The sequence below is a fragment of the Mus musculus genome, chromosome 10 (assembly GCF_000001635.26).
Source record: "Mus musculus strain C57BL/6J chromosome 10, GRCm38.p6 C57BL/6J".
NCBI classification, from domain to species: Eukaryota; Metazoa; Chordata; class Mammalia; order Rodentia; family Muridae; genus Mus; species Mus musculus.
This window is the reverse complement of record NC_000076.6, coordinates 98,550,694-98,572,332: the sequence shown is the minus strand read 5'-3', so window position 1 is coordinate 98,572,332 and position 21,639 is coordinate 98,550,694. Positions and strand designations below refer to the sequence as shown.

Below are 21,639 nucleotides of genomic sequence, written 5' to 3'. Positions count from 1 at the left end.
CAAACATAGAAATGAACAAACAGAATGAAGAGCCCAGAAATAAATCCAGGCACTTATAGCTACTCCTCTTTGAATCAAAGTACCAAAAATACACACTAGAGAAGAGACAGGATCTTCAATATATGGCTCTGGAAAGATTAGAAGTATTTAACTATTGAATACCTGAATTATTATTATTTTTAAATTGGATATTTTATTTATTTACATTTCAAATGTTATCCCCTTTCCCAGTTTCCCCTCTGCAAGCCCCTATCCCATCCCCACCTTACCCTGCTTCTATGAGGGTGCTCCCCCACCCACCTATCCACTTCTGCCTCACTGCCCTAGCATTTCTCTACACTGGGGCATCGAGCCTTCACAGGACCAACAGCCTGCTCCCTTCCCATTGATTCCAGATAAAGCCCCTTGAACTCCTTCAGTTCTTTCCTTAATTCCTCCACTGGGGTCCCTGTGCTCAGTCTGATTGTTGGCTGCGAGCATCCACATCTGTAAAACCAGAATTATTAGACCACTAGACTCGAACACAAGGGGACACTTTAATTTATCAGTATAGGCAAATATACTTTGGATAAGACCCTAAGAGCACAGACAATAAGACCAAAGGATAGGGGAAATATTTGTGAACTATTTATCTGACAAATAGCAAATGTCCACATTCTAAAAGGACAGGAGTACTTTGATAAACTGAACAAGGGACATTGGGAAACTAGTGGAATGGAGACAAGGACTCAGGTAGGAGCACTTTGTGGTCTAGAAAAGGTCCCAGTGCCCATATCAGGAGGCTCACAACTAGTGGTATCAAGAGATCCAGGAGATGGCGTTCTGACTTCTGTGAGCACTTCATAAATATGGTGCATAGATATGTGAATAAGTCATGAGTACAATATAAATATTTTTTAAAAGTAGACACAAATGACCCATACGAATGTGAAAAAGTGCTCAGTCACAGAAACCAATAAGCAAATACCAATCAAAACCACACAATGAGATCTTATCTTAGTCAAAATGTCTATTATGATTATTAATATTAATGATATTATTAGTTAGTAATATCACTATTATCATTTTAAGGCAAAGAAACAGCTGCTAGCAAGAATGTAGGGAGAAGAGACCTTCCAGCACTGGTGGAATCAGTACAAATTAATACAGTCATTAGTATAAAAAGTAAGAGAATTTCAGAAAGCTGAAACTGGAAATAGCATAAAATAAACTATGCTACTTCTGGATATATATACCCAAAGAAAATGGAGTAATATTGTTAAAGAAATCTATGCATGTTCTAGTGTGCTACTGCACGCCTATAGTCAATCTACAGGTTTTAAGTGTCTATTTGAGGATGAATGGATCCAGAAAAGATGGCACACTTATATAGTAAGCAATTGTCTGGTTATAAAGGAGAAAGATATCTTTCAATTTGCCCCAAAACAATTGAACTGGAAGATGCTGTGCCAAGCAAAACTAGCCAGCTATACAATAACAAATACTATGCGTCCCCACTTATGTAAGCTAAAACAACTTGATTCCAAAGGCTAAAATGAAAGAGCAACAACAATAAGCTAACGCAGTCAGTGGTTCCCAACCTTCCCAACGCTGTGACCTTTTCATACAGTTCCTCACGTTGTGGGGATCCCCAGCCATACAACTATTTTCATCGTTACTTCACAATTGAAATTTTACTACTATTATTGGACATAATGTAAAGATCTATGTTTTCTGATGGTCTTGGGTGACTCCTACGAATAGGTCGTTTGACTCCCAAAGGAGTTGAGAACCACTGAGCTAGTGGGCACAGAAGGGTGAGAAGATGCAGTTAGATACTGAGAGTAAGTTCTCATGTTTCCATAGCACTGTGGGGGCGACCGCAGTTAAAAACAGCCGATAGTGTCTTTTGGTGACAAATTAGAAAGGCATCTGAAGACTCTGAATACAATGAGATTATGGATATAAGGAGACAGGAAAGCTAATTGCTTGGATCTGATCCAATATTGCATCTACTAAATTATCACACCACACCCCCAAATATGTACAATTATCTCCTGCCAAAAAGGAAAACAAACCGGGCTTTCTGTCTGGTTTGCTAGGCTTTGGGGTGGCAGAAAGAGGGTCTTCTAGAGCCCTACAGCAGGATGATGGATGGCCTGGGAAAGCAGGAATTTTAGTGCTGACAGCATAATTTTGTGTGTTGTGTTTATAACACTGGAATACCAATCACTTTCCAAAGAAGGCACTGGCCATCGCATAAGCACACACACACACCAGTGCATCCCCACCTGCTTCCTGTGTGCTTTCCACTCTGTGCAGTGTAGGGAACTGTAGAGCTGGTTTCCAGGGAGGTCGTTCAAACGGAAAAGGAGTTCTTGGCTTTAATCCCGTATAAAATACCCTTTAAGTCCCATGAGAATATATTCCCATATTCATGTATAATCAAAAAGTCTTGAACTGAACTCAGCTCATACACAGAAGAGAACAAATCCCTCGGAGCCATTTTCCACCAACCTGCTTTTATCTCCCGGAATTCATTCCCCTCCATCATGAAGAGATTCCTGTGACTGTATGACTCAGTTCCTCCGGCAACTGTGGACTAAGATTTCCGAGACATATTTCAGAAACAGCCACACACATTTCAAGTCATTTTATTCACACAGCATTTTCTGACATAGTTCTTAAAAGTGTCCTCCAAGGCCATTTTCTTCTCTCCATTCTCTGTGTTCCAATTCTCTTTCCTTAACTTTCAGGCCTTCATTAAAAAGGCATCACATACTCATTAACAAACATAGACAAGCACAATAACAAAAGTGCATTCATGATTCAGCCAGAGACAGCGACTATGAATGTCTTTAGATTATTTTAAAATATTCATTTAGAATGCATATGTTATTAATCTACCCATATGAACCACATTTAAATGCTATTGTAACCAAGTGCATTCAGCCAATCCAACAGTGTTTGACTGGTTGTTGCAGATTCCCTTACTATAAATACAGAAAAGAAGGAATAATTGGCTTTAAATGAATTGAATATATGTGGAAAATACTTATGAAGGAACTTTGAATACTCATTCTGAGCAAATGTTAATTTTTACCAAATGGTTTGCTTTTGTCCCATAGTTTAGCACTTTTTTCTAAAGTGTGGTTGCCAATCTTCCATATTTATGCTTTTTTTCTCATGTAGTCTTTTGTTCTTCCAGGTGAACACAAATACACATATCAACCTGGAAACTTATTTTTTTGACTTAGTAATATATCATGGACATTACTCCACATAAGAAAAACGCAGATTGATATAACCAAACTTTTGAATTGTCAAATTGGAGTTTATTCCACAATAACAATATGTCTATTTATTTATTAAACTAGTGTATAATGTGAACACACTCATTGGTTGTTTATGGTAAGCAGTCTTATGGGAATGACACTGTAGCTATAAAGAGATGTAGTGCAAGACAGTTTACTGTAGCTGTGAAATGTTCAATTTCTTCTTATACCTACCTCCATCAAGGTCAAATACTCAAGACCTAAAGGAGGCAACTAATGACAAGTTTTTACTATTTTTTTTTTTACTTTTGAAAGTATATTATGAAATAATAGCTTTAACATTGGTCAATGAGCTGCTCATTTTTGAAGTGATCCTAAAGATTAATTTGATTATTGAAGAATTTGAAGAATTCTAAACTAAAACCTTTTCAGCTTGGATTTTCTTTGTCAAATTTGTGATTCGTTGCTGTTGTTGGTGGCGTAAAAGTACAACACTTTCTTTGACCACCTATCATTGTTTTTCTGTAAGGTAGAAGATGAAAGTATAAAAAATCCATTATTTATAGTTAGATATTTTCTTTTGTCTCTGTGATGTTTCCTCTAAAACCAATGGTGAAGCTTCTGTAATCTAATTATTTAAGGAAAATGGAAAAATCCTTCGCCCATTAAGAGGTAGCACAGGTATAATATCAAACGAACAACAATGAATCCAACCAATCAAAAATCTAACAGATTTGCAGCCAAAAGTTTATGTTCTCTGTCACAATTTCATCCAGTGCCAGGGATCTCACACTGGAAGGGTTTTCATTCCCAGGAAAAATTTACCATGTCTTGAGACATTTATGGTTCCACTTAGTTGTTACGGGTGCCTAGTGAATTGAGATCAGAGATACTTCTGCTAAATTCCCTATAGTATGTAATACAGACTCTTACAACAAAGAATTACCAGCTTCAGATGTCAGCAGTTGCCATGGCTAGGAACCCTGTGGCTCACCCATGCCAGCTGATTATGGAATGAAGTTCCTCTTATGTTTAAGACCAAAATCTCATCCATCCCTGAGTTTCTTTGGAAGCCACTAAGTAGGTGGCTTGGTGCAGCAAATCTTTGTTGGGCAAATTATGTTGAAAACAGAGTCAGCTTACCTTGGAGTTCCAAGTCATATATGATACTGAGTTACTATTTACTATGAAAGAGTCAGTTATATTTTGGTTTTATGTAAACAATATTGCCATTGGTCTGACAATTGCCTTAATCTTGAGAAAACACATCTTAACATTTTTTATCCTAATTTTCTCTTCTGTGTTGTCCTGAAAAAGTAGTGCCTATATTTAGTGGTGATGGAGGCATACATAGATATTGAATATACTATGTGTAATATATCACACACCTTGTCTGATAGCAGTTGATTGCTTCATTAGTAAATTTCTACCTGGGTAGTGACGTATGCTTTTCTCATTAGAATTGCTTTCATTTAAGTTAATTTCTCATTTGATCTTTGGGCAAGTTTCAGTGATTATTAAGACTGTCTGAAGAGACCGTTGCTGGTTTTTTTTTTTTTTTTTTTTCATGTCTATAGAACATGACCAAATGGTCTTACTTTGTTGATCTGAGAGAATAAAGTAATATAAAGGTCATACAAGGGCTTCTATGAACCACAGATGTCAGAAAATCTGCTCTTCCATGCTCTTGCTTAGTGTTGGAAAAATATTTGACACTTCCATTTTTTTTTTTATCTTAGGTTTCTAGATCTGATCATTAGTGCCCACTTGCTTGGGGTGCATGTATTTAGCTACTTGGTCAAACATTATTTGGGGTGTATCCTCAAGAATAGTTTTTATAAACATGAGAGTCATATGCAAATCTGCATACTAGTTAAGGAAGAACCCCCTTTTTGTAGGTGACTTATAATGATTACTAATGCTATTATTAGCATGGGTAGGATTTGCCTAATCTGTTGACTATTTGGAGAGAATAAAATGGTTGAGACTGACTCCCTATGTGAGACGACTCATGACATCATCCGTGTACTACGATATCAACTTTCTCCTGCCTTTGGATTCAGACGAAAGCATTGGCTGTGTCTCCTTGAGCATGCCTTTCTTCAGAGCAGGAAGGTACCATTGGCTCTCCGGCGTCTTTTCAGCCAACTTGCCCTGCAGATCTTGGAACAGATTCCTTCAGAATCACACGAACCAACTCCTTCTTTTCCTATGGGTATAGACACAGATTTGATTGAAGCTATTTATTTGGAGAATGCAGGATATTATGCTGTTAATCTAAATAATAATACCAACAATAATAACAATGCTAATAAAACATCACAGAAATTTGTTAACCATGATGATGGATATTTGTTATTATTTTGGCTTAGCATCTTTCTCTTTTTGCTCTGGAATTCCACTTCTGAAGAAGAGAACCCTATGTTGTAAGTATTGAGAAATTAACAATTCCCAGTTAGCAGTCAAAGAGCAGATATAATGCACAAATCATTTTGCCTCATCTTTATCTACCCATAGTGATTAGTTTATGAATAGGTACATGACCCAAACAAAACTAATGAGAATCTTTCTTTGGGCTTTCCTTCAGTATATATTGGAAAAAGGTTCTCTTTCCTTTTAAGTAGGATAAAAGCCAGTCTGAGCATGAATCCAGGAAGCAGTGAACAGAGCCAGAAGATGCTAGATAGAAACTTGACTTGAAGCTCCTGGCACCAGCTGTGCTCAGAGGCATGGTTACTTCTGAAAGTTCCAATTCCAATTCTATTTTGTACTTTAGCCACTTTTAAATGAGTTTTGCATACAGAAAATGAATTATTATAGTTTGCTGGGCTTGGGCAGTCACATACTTTGAATAAACATACTCGAAATTCATTAAAGTTAGGTAAGTAAACACTATTTCCCATTGTATAGACAAAGATATTATAATTAAGAAAAATAAAAAGTTTAAAGTCTCAGCTGATGAGTAGCAAAGAAGAGGACCGAACACAAATAAGATGAATAGGATGCCTAAATTTTTCCTGAAGAGTCATTCTCTTTATTCAGATCCTTAATTGATGCATTGAAGCACATGAATAATCTCAGTCAGGTCTAGAAGTATTATTATTTATTATTATTATAATATTATTTCTCCATTGTAGAAATTGGGAAAGACTTAAAAACAAGGGCACAGCAGTAGATCTGCTACAACATAGCAGGCAGAAAGAATAGTGCTGTGTAGTGTAGTGCAGCCATTTTAAGTTTAAAAGTCAACATACCACAGATGTGTGATTTATTCCCTTAACACTGTTGTAAACAATTCCAAGGGGGTAAAAACCTTCCTTTTAGCTTATAGTTTCAGCGGTTTCAGTATATAATAGCTTAAGTCCATTGCTTTGGGCCTAAAGTGAGACAGAATGTCATAGTAGCTTACTACTATGTAAGTATTAAGCAGCTACTCACCCCAGGGTGAAGCATATAGGAACGCATTGGCAAGGTATCCTTCAATTGTCATGCCTGTAGTAATCTGTTGCCCACATTGAGGCCACAATACCATCAAAATATGAACTCACCAGTAGGTTAGGCCATTGTTTAGGCTGGAGCCTTCATGAACTATTTACCTCTCCACTGCTGGCTCTACCAACTGGAGACCCACTAAGCCTCTAACATAGAAGTCTTCAAGAGGGCTCGCTTTACATACAGATCATAAAAACAATACATTGTTATGTTTGCTTATAAATGAGAAAATGGGGATAAAAAATGTTAACATTCTAACATCAAACTGCAAATAATAATAATTTTAACCATTGAACTTTCTGAGTCTTGGAACTTTTCGAAGTAATCAGTTGGTTCTTGTTAATTGATAAATGAAATTATTCCCTTTGCTGTAGTCCTTTGGCTACTCGAGGCTCTGGACTGCAGATTCTGGAGACTAAGGTAATGGGAGCGCATCATGGGCAGCTGCCTCCCGATGAAGTGATGAGCAAGGCTTCACTTATCACACCCTGCTCCAGTCATTGAGATGCAACAGTATGAATCCATTAGGGAAAGCCTGGGTGGAGATTTTCCTGCACAGGTTTCCCTTAATTCTGACATCATATCCTTCTTACTATATTTTATGGTATTCTTAAATATAGTGAAAATGCACTCTTGTTAGTATATGTATGTCTGCTTGGAAAGAATAAACCTTTTATATATAAATTAACATCAGACAATTTGCATATGCCACTATGAAAATGTCTTATGAATACACAAAAAAACCACAAACACATTTAAGGCAGTGGTTATCAACCTTCCTGATGCTGTGACCCTTTAACGTACTTCTTCATGTTGTGGTGACCCCCAACCATACAGTTATTTTCATTGGTATTTCAGAACTGTAATTTTGCTACTGTTGTGAATCATAATGTAAATATTTGATATTCAGGATATGTTCTTCTTCTTCTTATAAATTGACTCATTGAGGTTGTGACCCACAAGTTGAGAAACATGGATTTAAGAGGTCCCAGCAGAAATCACTTCATGATACAGTTTAATGTAATAACTTGATAAGCCTCTAGCAGTATTTTTTTGTTCTAGTCTCTTGGGATACCTGGTGTGACTTCCCATTTTATGACTGTTAAAAAGAAAAGTTAACAGGTCAAGTTTTGATTGCTAAAATGAGACAAAACTTAGTGTCATAAGAATGAGATAGAACTATTGAAAATATTGTTTTTACTTTGTGACGGCATGGTGTTAAGTAGAAAACTGAAATTTATTTATAGACATGGCATTCCAAGGTGTCCATTTTGAGCATTCATCTACTACTGATGATACAACTTGCCTGGTTGCTCCAGAAAAGAGGATAAAGACTGCTCATAACTCATTGGACAGCCTATCGAACTTGCACCTTTTCTGCAAGCATCAGCCAGGTAATGGCTTACAAGTTTTATTTTATAGCCTCTGTGGCTACTGATGCAAATGGATACCAACTTACAGACTGGTTGATTAGTTCATGGTGTATTTTGTTTCTAGTAAGCAAATTGGGTCATAAAAGGGAGTTGGCAGCAATAACATAAAGTGAGCAAAATTTGAAATTGGTATTTGCCTGGCATTCATCATAGAAACCACATCAAAGACACGGGTGTTAGAGAAACCTCCAGGAAATAAAAAGTTTTCACTAACATAACTTTGTGAGCTACAAACTCCAAGTACAGCTTCCTGGAGGGTCATGTCCTCTCTGTTTCTATTGGCATGGGAAATTTGCTCATAAATGATTTGTCTAATTGGATACTTTGTGAAATAATGGTTTTAAAATATCTTATGGATATTGAAAATCATACAATCAAAATTTTAAACCATACAAGGAAAAACCCCATTCTTGTCACAGGGTGATGGAAATAGCATTTTTTGAAGGGGGTCCCTTTTGCTTGCTAATCCACTTCTTCAAGTTTTGAAGACCTGTGTCTTTATGGATTTTCTTAATATTTTCACTTCATATAGGTCAAATGTATGAACCTTTAAAGATATTTATTGAAAAATCTCAAGGAATTGTGTCTTTGATGAAGGGAAAGAGAGAAAGGAAGAGGAGAGAGAGGTGGTAGTGGTAGAAGTGGAGGGGAAAAGAAAGGAAGAGAAGGAGGAGGAAGAAGAGAAGAACAAACAGAGGACAAGGAGGTCATGGTGATGGTGGGGATGTGGATGTGGACGATGGTAGTAGTGATGAAGGAACACGAAAAGGAAGAGGTAAAGGTGGTGGTGGAGGAAGAGGAGGAGGAGGAGGAGGAGGAGGAGGAGGAGGAGGAGGAGGAGGAGGAGGAGGAGGAGGAGGAAAAAGAGAAAAGCAACCAGAAAATTCCTTCTACTTGTTTTTGGTAGTGATATGACATAGACTTACTAGTTTAAATATTAGCTGGACTGAGGAGGCAGGATGACAACGCCTGTATCCTTGTAGTCTTTGAAGTCTGTAGCTATGGATAGATTATGCTAGCTTATTCCATCGAATGGGATGTGATCAGAAGGATGTATCTGAGTAGAGAAGGTAGACAAGAATGTGGGAGACATGACAAGGAAAATGGAAGATGCAGTAATGAGGGGGACATAAGGCAGAGAAATCAGAGAGCCTTGGGAGGTTGGAAAAGACAAAGAACCAGACTTTTTACCCAAAGAGCTCCTGAAAGGAACACAGATTTACTGACACTTGGCTTTTAGCTCACTGAGATTGCATTGGTACTTCTGACCTCCAGAATGGAAAGATAATATTTGTACTATTTGGGATTTTTGACTGTAAGTTTGTGGTAATTTGCTCTAGTAGCAGCAAGAAAGTTATACAACAGTGCATATCCTCCACTCTCCATCTGCTTTGATAACCAAAACCATTGGCTTGGGACCCAGGAATTTTTGCACTACTTAAAAGCGTTTTAGTTTCTGGCATAGACCTCAGAGCAGTAGGTAATAGGAAGTGTTGTTGAAGTGTTTATGAAATGCTTATGAAAGCTGTTAGCTGATTTGTTTCTTTAGTCATGTAATTCCCATTTCTTTGTGATCAGAGAGATCATCCTCATGGAGATTGGAGAAGAATATTTCCTCCATATTTGGTAGATAGACAGCTCTCCTTGCCGTGAGAAGCTTGACTGTTGGTGTGTTGCTCAACACCCAAAGTCTGTTGGACTCCATTGGCAGAAATCTCACTGGGCACTCAGCACCAGAAAACCTTGAATTTGTTATGATGCCCTAGTAGGATAGATCCAAGTTCCTCCCAGGAATTGTCTAATGCAAAGGCTTTGGAGGGAACTTCTAGGGCAATAGATGTCTGAACTGCCCACACTTACATCAACGGCCCACACCATTCATTCTGGTCAGGACCTAGGTGACTCTGACTTCCTTTACGCTGTCTTATGCATCATCTCCCTGAAACGTTTAATCATTCATTAGTCACTGCATTTAATCCCAGCCTTAACAGGAACCTCTGATGTTTATTATGTTCAATTCTGACTCAGAGAAACAGCTTTCCTTTTATTCTGTTTGTTTTTTTAAAGCTCTCTGGACAAGAGAGTGACTAGGTAGTACAGACTCACTCACTCACTATCTAAGTTGTCTTCTCTTACAATACATAGTATTTCTCTTTTTCTAGCTTGCTCCAGAAGACTTGATTTTCTATCATCATGCCTAGTTCACTTTGGACAAATACCACTGTGTTAATCCAACTTCCTTAAGGTTAAATGAGGCAATTTTCTCTCTTCTGGTGAACTTCAGATCGTTTTCCCTTGTGCAGCTCAGTGCTGGACTCTTTCGTTCAGCAGCAACTTCTCATTGTTAATTTCTTGAGCTCACAGCCAAGAGTCAAAGTGCTCTTCGTAGTTAAGGGGCTGCTGTATGGACTGGGTCTGAGAATGCTGTTGCTTCTCTTGCCCTTCTTGTCACTATATCCAAAATAGATTCCAGTCTTTCTGTACCACACCACACACTTTGCATTATATTCAGGCCTGATTATCATGCCTTTTCTATTACTATTCAGAGTTTTAAAAGTTGAACAGGCCAAAGGTACTTCAGATCTATTTTGATCACTCCTGTTAATTTCAGTTATCGTTCTCTGTGAAAAGTGCCTAGAATCCCTTTGTTGACAAGAAATATTGATTTGAAAATCAGAAAAAAATATGATATTGAGATCCCTATTTTACTCTTAGTAGTTGTATGAATGAACAGATTTCTTAGCCCAGTGTTTCTCCTCTGTGCTGTGGAGATTAGAATGTATGTGCTTATACACACACACATACATACATACACACATATATTTATATAAATATATAAAATGCTATGTGTTTGTGTATGTATGTGTATGTGTGTGCATGTTTTTGAATTTATGTGTGCTATAGTGCATATTAAATATACATTTGGGTGGCTATGCATATAAACATATGGATTAATATGTGCAAATTGTCATTTATTTATCTTCCTATGTGTGTGTATTCTGGTACCTTTAATTGACAATGCACATTAATAATTATTACAATAATCAACATCAACCAATTATGGCCACAGTAATCGCCCATGACACTATACTATATCAGAGATTGTCTTGAAAGTACCTGGCATGGTGACATTCTCCTAAGCCTATGTAGTAAATGTTGGTAAAGTAGGACATGATACAATCCTAGCATGATTTGAACTTTATAAAATTGTCTTGGTCCCCAGTGATCATGTCTTTACTTCCCAAGTGTTTACTAACCCTTTGATAACTCTGGAGTTTTGCTAGGGCTTCGTTCAATCTCTTTGGCATACAGTTTAAAGAACTGAACTGCTCTCACCTTTTTTGAAAATGGAAGCATTTATTTGCCCTTACTCGCCTGCCAGCAAGACATCTGTTCTCCACGATTCTTCAAAGATGACTCTTTGTGGCCCACTGACGTCATCTGAGCTTTCTTTTGGTCTTATAGAATGTATACTTTAGTCTTCAAAGTTATTTCAAATGTACATTAAAAAACATCTTTCTTACTTAGCTTGGACTTTAATTTTTTTTTTTCTTCTCAAACTTTGCTTTCTCATTTCTAATCTGACGATTCATTTTCTCAACCTGTAGAGTAATCAATATTCTCTGGATTAAAAATTCAAGAAATGCAACTTGAATTCTTGGTATAAGAAACTGAATTCCTTCTTGTTCACGTAGCTGAGGACTCAACTTTTTTTTTTTTTTTGGCATACTCGAACACCAGTTCTTTCCATTTGGTAGAGAGTATAGCTCCTGGTTTTATTCAACTCAGAAATAAAGTCACTCTCTTTCTATATCAATATACATAGACTAAAAGTCATGTTGCGTTTCTGTTGGCTTTGATTCATGTCCATGAACAGGGATGGCTTGGGTACTGTGGGTAATTACAGCCTCATGAGAGGTGGGCAGGGTTAAGATAGCCTTTTAAATACATGTGTGAAAGAATGTTTCCTGCCTACCTTCTGGAAGCTTTACGGTCCTCATATCCTTCTATTGATACTTACACATCCTCAGAAACCAGCATTTTACCTTCTTTGGTGATTTTCATTAATTACAGTGTTTTGTTAGTATTGTTTTTATTTGTTGTGATTGAATTTTGCTACATTTTTTTTCTAGGTAAATAAAATCTGTACCTTATTTATCCTTGTATAAGAACTAGTATGATTTCTTAGCTACCTTTTCATCATCTACCATGGTTAGGCCCTCTGGTCTGTGAGGCTAAAAGCCTAGAGCTATGTGCTTTTGTAGTGGCTGAACAAGAGGCAATACTTGTATTCGCTGTGAACCTCTTAAGTGGGTATATAGACTGGAGGGCATCTCTAGCTTTGTTTATGTACAGAATTTTACTTTTCAAAGATTGTAAGTGCTATGACTGCTCTTCTGGGTCCAAAGGACTCTGTCATTCCCACCTTGTCAACCGGCACTAATAAGCAGTCAATACTATGTTCTGGGAAGTAATTACTATTATTTCTGTTTCTTGTAGGGTAAAGTTGTTAGTGATATGTTTCTGGGGCTTTGTCTTTGGCTGTTTATGACTTCCGGAATCTAGCTAGACAAACTTTCATCACACACAAAGACTTATTCTTTTACCTGTGCTAGATTTGGGATTGACTACACAAAGAGATTGTTAATACTTTCTACTGATCTGGAAGGCATAATTTACAAACTGCTACCTCCTCCAGCTTCTAGCACCAATACTAATCTGATGCTCTTTTATCTCTTTCCAGGGTCTCTTTATGATTCTGCTATTCATGACTTCAGAGTTTTGCAAAGGGATATATCTTTTTTTATATCTACCAAATAATAATCCTTTTGTACAGTATGGTACATTCAGGAGGAAAGACCTTTTTATGAATCTTTTTTGACAAGGTAAAAAATGTCTACGAGTGGAATTGAACTTTTGTTTGAGCACTAAATTACGTTTGGTATAATAATATTCAAGCAGTTAAAACCTGATATATTATACTGTCTCCTAAATTATTGTCTGGTGTAAATTAGTAGACACATTCTCCATTACTTTCATGCTTAGCCTTACCTATGCTTTTCTGCCTCTTATTTTCTCTATTCATTTGCTTTGAAACCCCTAAAAGAGACTGGGAAATAAAAAATAAATATATTCAATGAACATATTCTTTTTTCTATTAAAATAGATCAAAGCTTACTTCAATGATTGCAAAATCAAAACATCTCTTTTTCCCTCATTGTATTGGGAATATGTGCTGTCAAGTAATGTTTAAAATAAGTGGAGCCATAGGTTGGAGTTTCAAAACTCCTTTCCAATTGTAATGTCTCTTGTGAGGACAACCCAGTTTTAGTTGTGACAGGTCTTCGGTTTGACTGAGCATACCACATGTTCAAACCTGTTCAAATCTACACAAGTGCCCATGTGGAACTTTTGAAGACTCTCCATTCTAGGAGGCAGTAGAACTGGAGCTAGCTGCAGCTGGCAGAGGAGTGCTGCCATAGGTCTATTTGACACGAGCTTTGAATCAAGATATGGAGTCAATTGTTTTCTGTTTCTAATTCTGCCATGATTTTTCTTTTCTTTTCTTTTCTTTTCTTTTCTTTTCTTTTCTTTTCTTTTCTTTTCTTTTCTTTTCTTTTCTTTCTTTCTTTCTTTCTTTCTTTTTTTTTTGCCTTTGGCAGTAGATAGATACATAAAACATATCTGATACTGAAAGTATAAAATTTAATGCAAAGCTCCACAGCTTCTGTTTCAAGAGCCCATTATAACTTTATAGGTGTTTGTTCAGTTGTATGGACTTTAGATCTGCTTCATTTTGGTGTGTGATGTTTTATACAATTAAGAAATATTAAAACACTGTTGATGGGTGAGATTTTGGTTCTCACAGAAATATGACTGCACGTTTAACCTCATGCAGGACTTCAGGAAAACCAAACTTTTCTACCAAAAGATTGTTCCTTAGTATTTTAAACACCATAAGTGTAACATATTTATGGCTACTGTTAACCAAGATAATTGCTGTTACTTAATTTTAACACACAATGGCATAATAATAATAAGAGTGTACCTATATTTAGAACTTTTTGAAGAACAAAATTAGAAATATTTTTAAGTGGAAATACTATCCTTGAGAAACATATAAACAGTAATGTTGTAGCCAAGCCTCAGGAACAAAATGAAAGGAAACGTCACTTGCTATGTTTTACTGCCAACTCGGAAGCCAAAACCAACCGTACGTAATGGAATTTCGTTGTATGGCAATGGAATTTCCCCCAGAGTTTTATTAAAAGCTTTAACGTAGTTTGAACTCAGAAAAGCAAATGGCCTGTCCAAAGTCTGAGTCAGCATTTTAAGTACATATGCTAATTCCTGAGCTCAACAAAGAGAAAACATCACTCTGGGTGGATCCCCAACTTAAAACACTGTTTTCGTTCCATTACTTCTGAGCCTGATCACTTCTGAACCAGACGGAACCTGAGTGTTGCCATTTGTTATATTGAGGTTTTCACAGTCGTCTTGGGGTTTTATACTTGTTGACTGGCCTCAGTAAGAAGAGTAGACACAGTCCTTGAGTGAATCAATGGTGAATCCATAGTTAACACAAAGCTTAGAAAAAAAATTGTAACAGTCATTATTTTGCATTTGCATTGTGTTTTGTATTTCAAAAGGATAAACCACACACTGCCTAGCTTCTTTTCTAAAGAGGTTTGGTATGTTTGTGTATATCAATAAGAGTAGAGCATGAAGAAGCAAATCAGAAAACCTATTTTCAAGCTTCCCTCATCTTCATCCCCCACTTAGAAGTCCTGTATAAAGAAGGTTCATTGAACCTTATGAATTGGCATGCTTGAATGTGTTTTGGAAATGCCAAGGCTGCCTCAAAAGATGATGACCAGGAAGCTACATTTTTAAAAACATGATTCCCAGTTGATGCTGTGCACACCGAAGTCTAAGAAGTATTATTGCATAGATTCTTTGCCCCTAATGAATTGATGTTGAAATTCCATTGTTTTCTTAAGGCATACAAATGACTGCTTCCTTCCATTAATTATTGGGATGCATGCTACAATAAAGTACTTAGTATTCAGGGAAATAAAACCCATTACAGAAATGGGAGCATTGAATTATTTTTGTTTAAGATTCTCAGTAATGAGAGGCATAGGTGAAGCTAGGAAGCTGAGACAAAAGGATGGTCCATCTAGAGACTGCCATATCCAGGGATCCATCCCATAATTAGCCTCCAAACAATGACACCATTGCATACACTAGCAAGTGTTTGCTGAAAGGACCCTGATATAGCTGTCTCTTGTGAGACTAGGCCAGGGCCTAGCAAACACATAAGTGGATGCTCACAGTCAGCTATTGGATGGATCACAGGGCCCCCAATGAAGGAGCTAGAGAAAGTATCCAAGGAGCTAAAGAGATCTGCAACCCTGTAGGTGCAACAACATTATGAACTAACCAGTACCCCGGAGCTCTTGACTCTAGCTGCATATGTATCAAAAGATGGCCTAGTCGGCCATCACTGGAAAGAGAGGCCCATTGGACAGGCAAACTTTATATTCCCCAGTACAGGGGAACGCCAGGGCCAAAAAGTGGGAATGGGTAGGTAGGGGAGTAGGGGGGAGGGTATGGGGGACTTTTGGGATAGCATTGGAAATGTAATTGAGGAAAATACGTAATAAAAATATTAAAAAAAAAAAACAAAGGTTCAAATGATCTGATTTAAATTATGATGGCTACGTCTAATTTTAACCTTGCATATCTTTGGCCTTTTCTACTAAGCTGGTTTCCTGGAACACTCAATTGAAGATTCAGGAAATAAGTGGAGAACATATCCCTCATTAAATAACATTGGCTACTGCTCACATACAGTGATCAACCTATGAACCGTCTTCTCAGTTCTTCGCGTTTGTGACATTTGGAAACAATGCTTCCGCCCCTCACTTGCTTTCCAGCAGGTAGTCTAAGAGGATTTGCAGCCCTGTTTGGTTTATGATTCTCATATTATTGACTTTATTCTGTAGAGAGATGAAACACAGCTTCAAATGCAGTGGATGCTGAAGTTAAAGCCCTTCTTATGTCATTTAGAGATTGTTTTTAGATTAAGGATCATTTGACCTTGAGTTACAGCAGTTGCTTTATTATCTGATCATGGTGCTTGCAGTAAGAGCTTGCTAAATGCATTCAGTGCGCTACCTGACTATGTCACTCCAAAGCTTCTTGCCTTAGAAGATCTCACAGCAGGGTTAGAGCCAGGTAAAGAGCTTAAATCAGCAGCTATATTTATCAGCAATAAACAGCAGTCCCTGAAAATAAATGTTCTACCCAGCAAATTAATCTATAAAGCAATGGTTCAATGTTTGTGAATGTAGAGCTGATTTTATGTTTTAAAAATAATCAACCGATATTATGAGAAACCAATTGTCCACTGCTAGAAAAACAGAAACCTCTATAGTTGAAGTTCCTATAAATAGATTGGAAAAGATGATGATATAAAATACCAAATAATATACTTAGACCTAAACTCCACAAATCACAGAAGGGAAAGGATGCCGTAGCAACTTGCACACAGTTGCATAGATGAGGTTACATATGATTTGAAACAAAAGTAAGGTTGTCTAATAAGACTAAGAAGTCTTCAAGCTTGAGTGGAACCATCTAGGACATCAAGACTGATGGTGCATTTATGCTAAGGAGTAGGCCTTGAATGAACTTGAACCTGAAGGTGATTCTTTAAAGTTAAAGGGAGGACAATTCATTACACATTAGGAGTTAATCCTTCAATGTGGCTGTTGAAAGAGCAGAGCTTTAAGATGGGATGACGTAAGCAGCAGAGCTCTCCCACAGCATGGCGTGTCCCTAGGTAGGTTCAGCAGCCAGAATATAAGACAAATTAAAAGGCAATATTAAAAGAATGCATTTTTCTTTTTATAAGGACTTTCTACATTTCATCACTGCTGCCTTTCCTAGCAGATTTTCTAGCAGTGTGTCATAGGTGACTTTTCTGTATTTGTCAACTAAACTGAATTTTAAATAATATTTTTACCAAATGAGGACTAGAGTCTGACCTTGGCTCTGGGCATCATACTAGAGGTAAAATGCCCATGAACTTTGTGGAAAATTTACATAAGACGGGATCAGAGCTTTGATTATGCCACATAGTCACCAATGACACATCTCTGTCCCTGTCTTTCTTTCTATACACAACTGAGAAATTTTCCCAGCTCTGGCAAAAGAAAAAAGATATAAGATGAACATAGATCAAAGAAAGTACTAGGTGTTGTTTTTCTTAAGCACTGATATTCACTAGCCTCTCCTGATAGAGAGCAGTTGTCTGTCTTACAGAAATAGAAAATGACTTCATATTTTTTGATTATCATTCAAGGACAGTATTTTTAGATATTTTCCATACGACCATAGCACATTTATCTCAACAACAGTGAATGGTAATGGACTTAAACAATAGTGTTCAAATTATTGTAATAGAGTTAGACCAGACTCATCCGGACCATGAAAGTAAAGATGTAAAAATAGACTGGTCATAATGCGTGACTCAGCCTCATGAGGGCATGTGCTTCCCAGAGCAGTAATGGGTCTGACCAGATCCATTTCTACCTCCTGCCCAGCAGTGGTCCCTGCTTCTATATATGCTTAGTGACTGATTTCTAACAGAGTACATTTCATTTACAGGATGTATTAGGGAAGACCAAAAAATTATAAAGCCTATTTCTATATGTATGGATGACTGATATTTTAATGCAGGACCCCCGCCCCCTGCCCCCCCCCCGTGTGTGTATGTGTGTGTGTGTATATGTGCACACTCATGCATGTGTGAGAGAGTATTGGAGTATTGAGGATTTGAGCATGTTGGACATCAGAGGATAATCTTCAGTGATGGTTGTCTTATTGGCCAGGTGCTTTGCAACATGGGCCAGGATAGCTGGACCACAGCGCCCAAGGATCTGCCTGTTTCTCCTTCCCATTTTGCTATTGTTAAGATTGCAAGTGCATAGCACCACACTCACCCGTGTTCTCAGTTGAATTCAGGGAACTTAAACTCAGGTCCTCCAGCCCCGGCCGAAGAGAATCTTCAAGGCAGGTGACATCTTGTTAATATGAGGAAATATAAGTGAACTTTATTCAAATGACATTTCTGTAATGCAGTGTGTGCAATTATGATTACAGAACCTTAGAAATCATGGAAATTGTTAGATTTTTTTAAAACTTGATTTACTTTCATTTATGTGTTTGTATGAGTGTATGGCACTTGCATGTGGGTGTTCATGGGGTGCAGAATAGGGCATTGAACCTCCTAGGCCTGGAGTTAGAGGGTCCTGTGAACTGCCTTATGGGTTCTGGAATCTGAACTCAGGACCCTTAGTAGATTATCAAATGTTTGTAACTGCTGAGATGTGTCTCCAGACCCCACACCCCCAGTAAGCACATATTTTTTTCTGACAAAAAAATTAGTCAAGCATAATGAAGAAGCTAGGTGATATATAAATCTGCTATAAAGAAGACAAGGAGGAGTGGACAGTCTTCCACAAACGGTGGGGGAAGAAAAAACCTGACAATGGAGGAACAAATGCTGAGTTCATAAAAGTTTTTTAAAGAGCTGAAAAGAAGGTGCTATAATGTGACTAGAGAGCAAGGAGAATGGACACCAAAGCTGATGTCCACCTGAGGTAAACTGAGATGGATCAAGCCCTTAGAAGACAGTGACTAGCATTACAATTTGAATGTATCATGACCATTCATTTTGAGTTTATGCAACACAGAATAAAAATAGAAGGTTCCCCATGATCCTAGATTGAGGGTAAGGATGAAAAGCAAGACAGTTCTCTAAAATCAAAATAACTGAGAATGTTCTAGCTATTTTACAACTCTGCTTAGAGAAAGGACACACACACACACACACACACACACACACACACACACACACACACACATGGAAATGTCAGTAACTTGACATTATAACCTGAAAGCACTCATACAAATTTCATGTACAAGACAGAGATAAGACCCAGTAAAAACTGGGAAATCTAGAACTATGATTGGTTGAGTCATTTAGAAGTAATCTTTGAAGGGACCATACTCCTATTACAAATAACACAGAGCAAAGGTAGTTAGCTCACTTTCTAAGATCCATGCCTTATTTCTCTAAGATGGCACTGTTTCAGTGACAGACTGCTTAGTCTGGAGGTACATCCAGATAGAGACCAGTGTCTACTACTTCTTGCTGCTGGAATATATCTTGGGTCTTCAGGACTGCTTCTGGATTAGAGACTGGGTAGATTTTAAACAATTGAAATGGGATGCTGATATCTTTAGAGATTGTGGAGTTCATGGGCTAGGTCTGTCCTTATTCCTTGTTAGGCTTTCTCCTCACACACATGATTCTTTCTCTTCTAACAGGGCACTAATCTCATCTAGTAATGTTCCACTCCTACGATCTAGGAATCTCCTAGCATTTTTATCTCTTACTGAAGTCATGTTAAGATTTTTGGATTTGAACACATGTACTTGGCAGGGATAGTGGTAGTGATAGATAGGGACAACCCAAGCAACTGCTGGGTCCTCACTCCATTCATGAACACTCTTTACTTTCTCTTTCACCATTATTTTGGTGTGAGGAAAAGACTCTCTGGCCCAAACAGATCACATGGACCTCAGATGGAAGGTGTTTGTGACTTTGGATTACCTTTCACTCCTGTATTGAACTACTATATAAGGAATAAGTCATGCCATTGATGGGAACCCACCCAAGCTTTCTGGTTGTTTATTTAAAGAAAGAATTAGACCAATGGAATACTTATTTTAAATGTATCAGCTTTCTTAAATATCAGATATAATATGTATTACTAGGTAAACAGGGTTAGGTAATCAAGGTTTTTAGAAATTCTAGTTTACTAAAAATGAACTAACTGATATGTGCAAAGTTGGATCTACTTAATCCCCGGAATGTCCACTGAATTTTTATTCTTCTCTTCTTCAGCACTGTTTAAGTTTTTCCTCATAAACATAATACTTATTTTTAGTAACTGACAAAGGCTCATATAGCCTGTGCTAGATGCTGGGAGTGTGATATTTTGACAATCGCATTCACATGAGTGTGCAGGTGTGATCATCCCTGCAAAGGTAAGATATCAGTTGTCTTTTCTCTCTCAGGGTCTTCCTGTTTCCCCCCAACCCAGTGCTGGGACTTCATGAATGAACAGAAACATCCAGCTTTCAACACAGGGTTGGGGGATCCAAATTCAGATTCTAATGCTCAAAAACCAAGTGCTGTCCCACAGCAAACTGTCTCCCTAGCCCAGAAGAATCTATTTATAGGTCGAACTTTTTAAAAAAAAATTCAACAAGAAAGTAATGAATACTTGGTTATTAAATGTTGAAAAATGTGCAACAAACAAAAGAAATGTGTTGAACAAGTAGAAGTATTCATTTATGCTTCACAGAGCTTTTACTCTTTGAACATACATGTGCATTATTTTCTGGATTGTCTTAACTATACTTTTAAGTTAATAGTACATACAGTCTGCTGAAAGTGGAAACAGTATGGAATGAGGAGACAATTCTCTTATTGATGCATAGCCCACCCATAGCCCACCCATAGCCCACCCATAGCCCACTACTCTGTTAAGTGTAAGCATCGATTCTCCTTTGAAATGTGACCTTATTGGTCTCTCCTTTTGCATTGAGCTACTTTCATCTAATGTCCATGTATATAATTCAACTCTCACATATGCATGCAGTATATTCTATACATGGCAATGTATATCAAGGAGTACATACACATATTTTGGTGTTTAACTTAATATTATCTCAGGAGAACTTCTTATGTGATTAAAAATAAGAAGCTTGTGTTTAATTGTAAGTTATTTCTTAATTCACTAAGCCATGGCAAAATGACATGTTTAACCCTTAAAGTTTAATACTACTATGGATATCATTGTGCCTTTGTCTCTATATCTTTATCTACTTAAAACAGGTTTACAAATTATAATATGTAGATCAAAAGTCATAAACTCTTCTAGGGCTCTAGATGTATGTATTTCCCTCTATTTTAATAAATATAAGTCCAGAGCGGTCGCCATCTTGGTCCGGGACCTGCCGAACTTAGGAAATTAGTCTGAACAGGTGAGAGGGTGCGCCAGAGAACCTGACAGCCTCTGGAACAGGCAGAAGCACAGAGGGGCTGAGGCAGCACCCTGTGTGGGCCGGGGACAGCCGGCCACCTTCCGGACCGGAGGACAGGTGCCCACCCGGCTGGGGAGGCGGCCTAAGCCACAGCAGCAGCGGTCGCCATCTTGGTCCGGGACCCGCCGAACTTAGGAAATTAGTCTGAACAGGTGAGAGGGTGCGCCAGAGAACCTGACAGCTTCTGGAACAGGCGGAAGCACAGAGGCGCTGAGGCAGCACCCTGTGTGGGCCGGGGACAGCCGGCCACCTTCCGGACCGGAGGACAGGTGCCC

At 37.8% G+C, this 21,639-nt stretch overlaps 1 long non-coding RNA gene across 1 annotated transcript in view; it reads right to left on the bottom strand.

Moving 5' to 3' along the window:
- Positions 1-4,800: 4,800 nt before the first annotated feature.
- Gm34297 overlaps positions 4,801-21,639 on the bottom strand; it is a 30,045-nt gene continuing 13,206 nt past the window's right edge. The window contains exons 2-4 of the long non-coding RNA XR_871988.2: positions 18,190-18,270; positions 9,106-9,236; positions 4,801-5,463 (exon numbers count right to left, since the gene is read on the bottom strand). This is a non-coding gene — a long non-coding RNA (predicted gene, 34297). The remainder of the gene's footprint in view (positions 5,464-9,105; positions 9,237-18,189; positions 18,271-21,639) is intronic.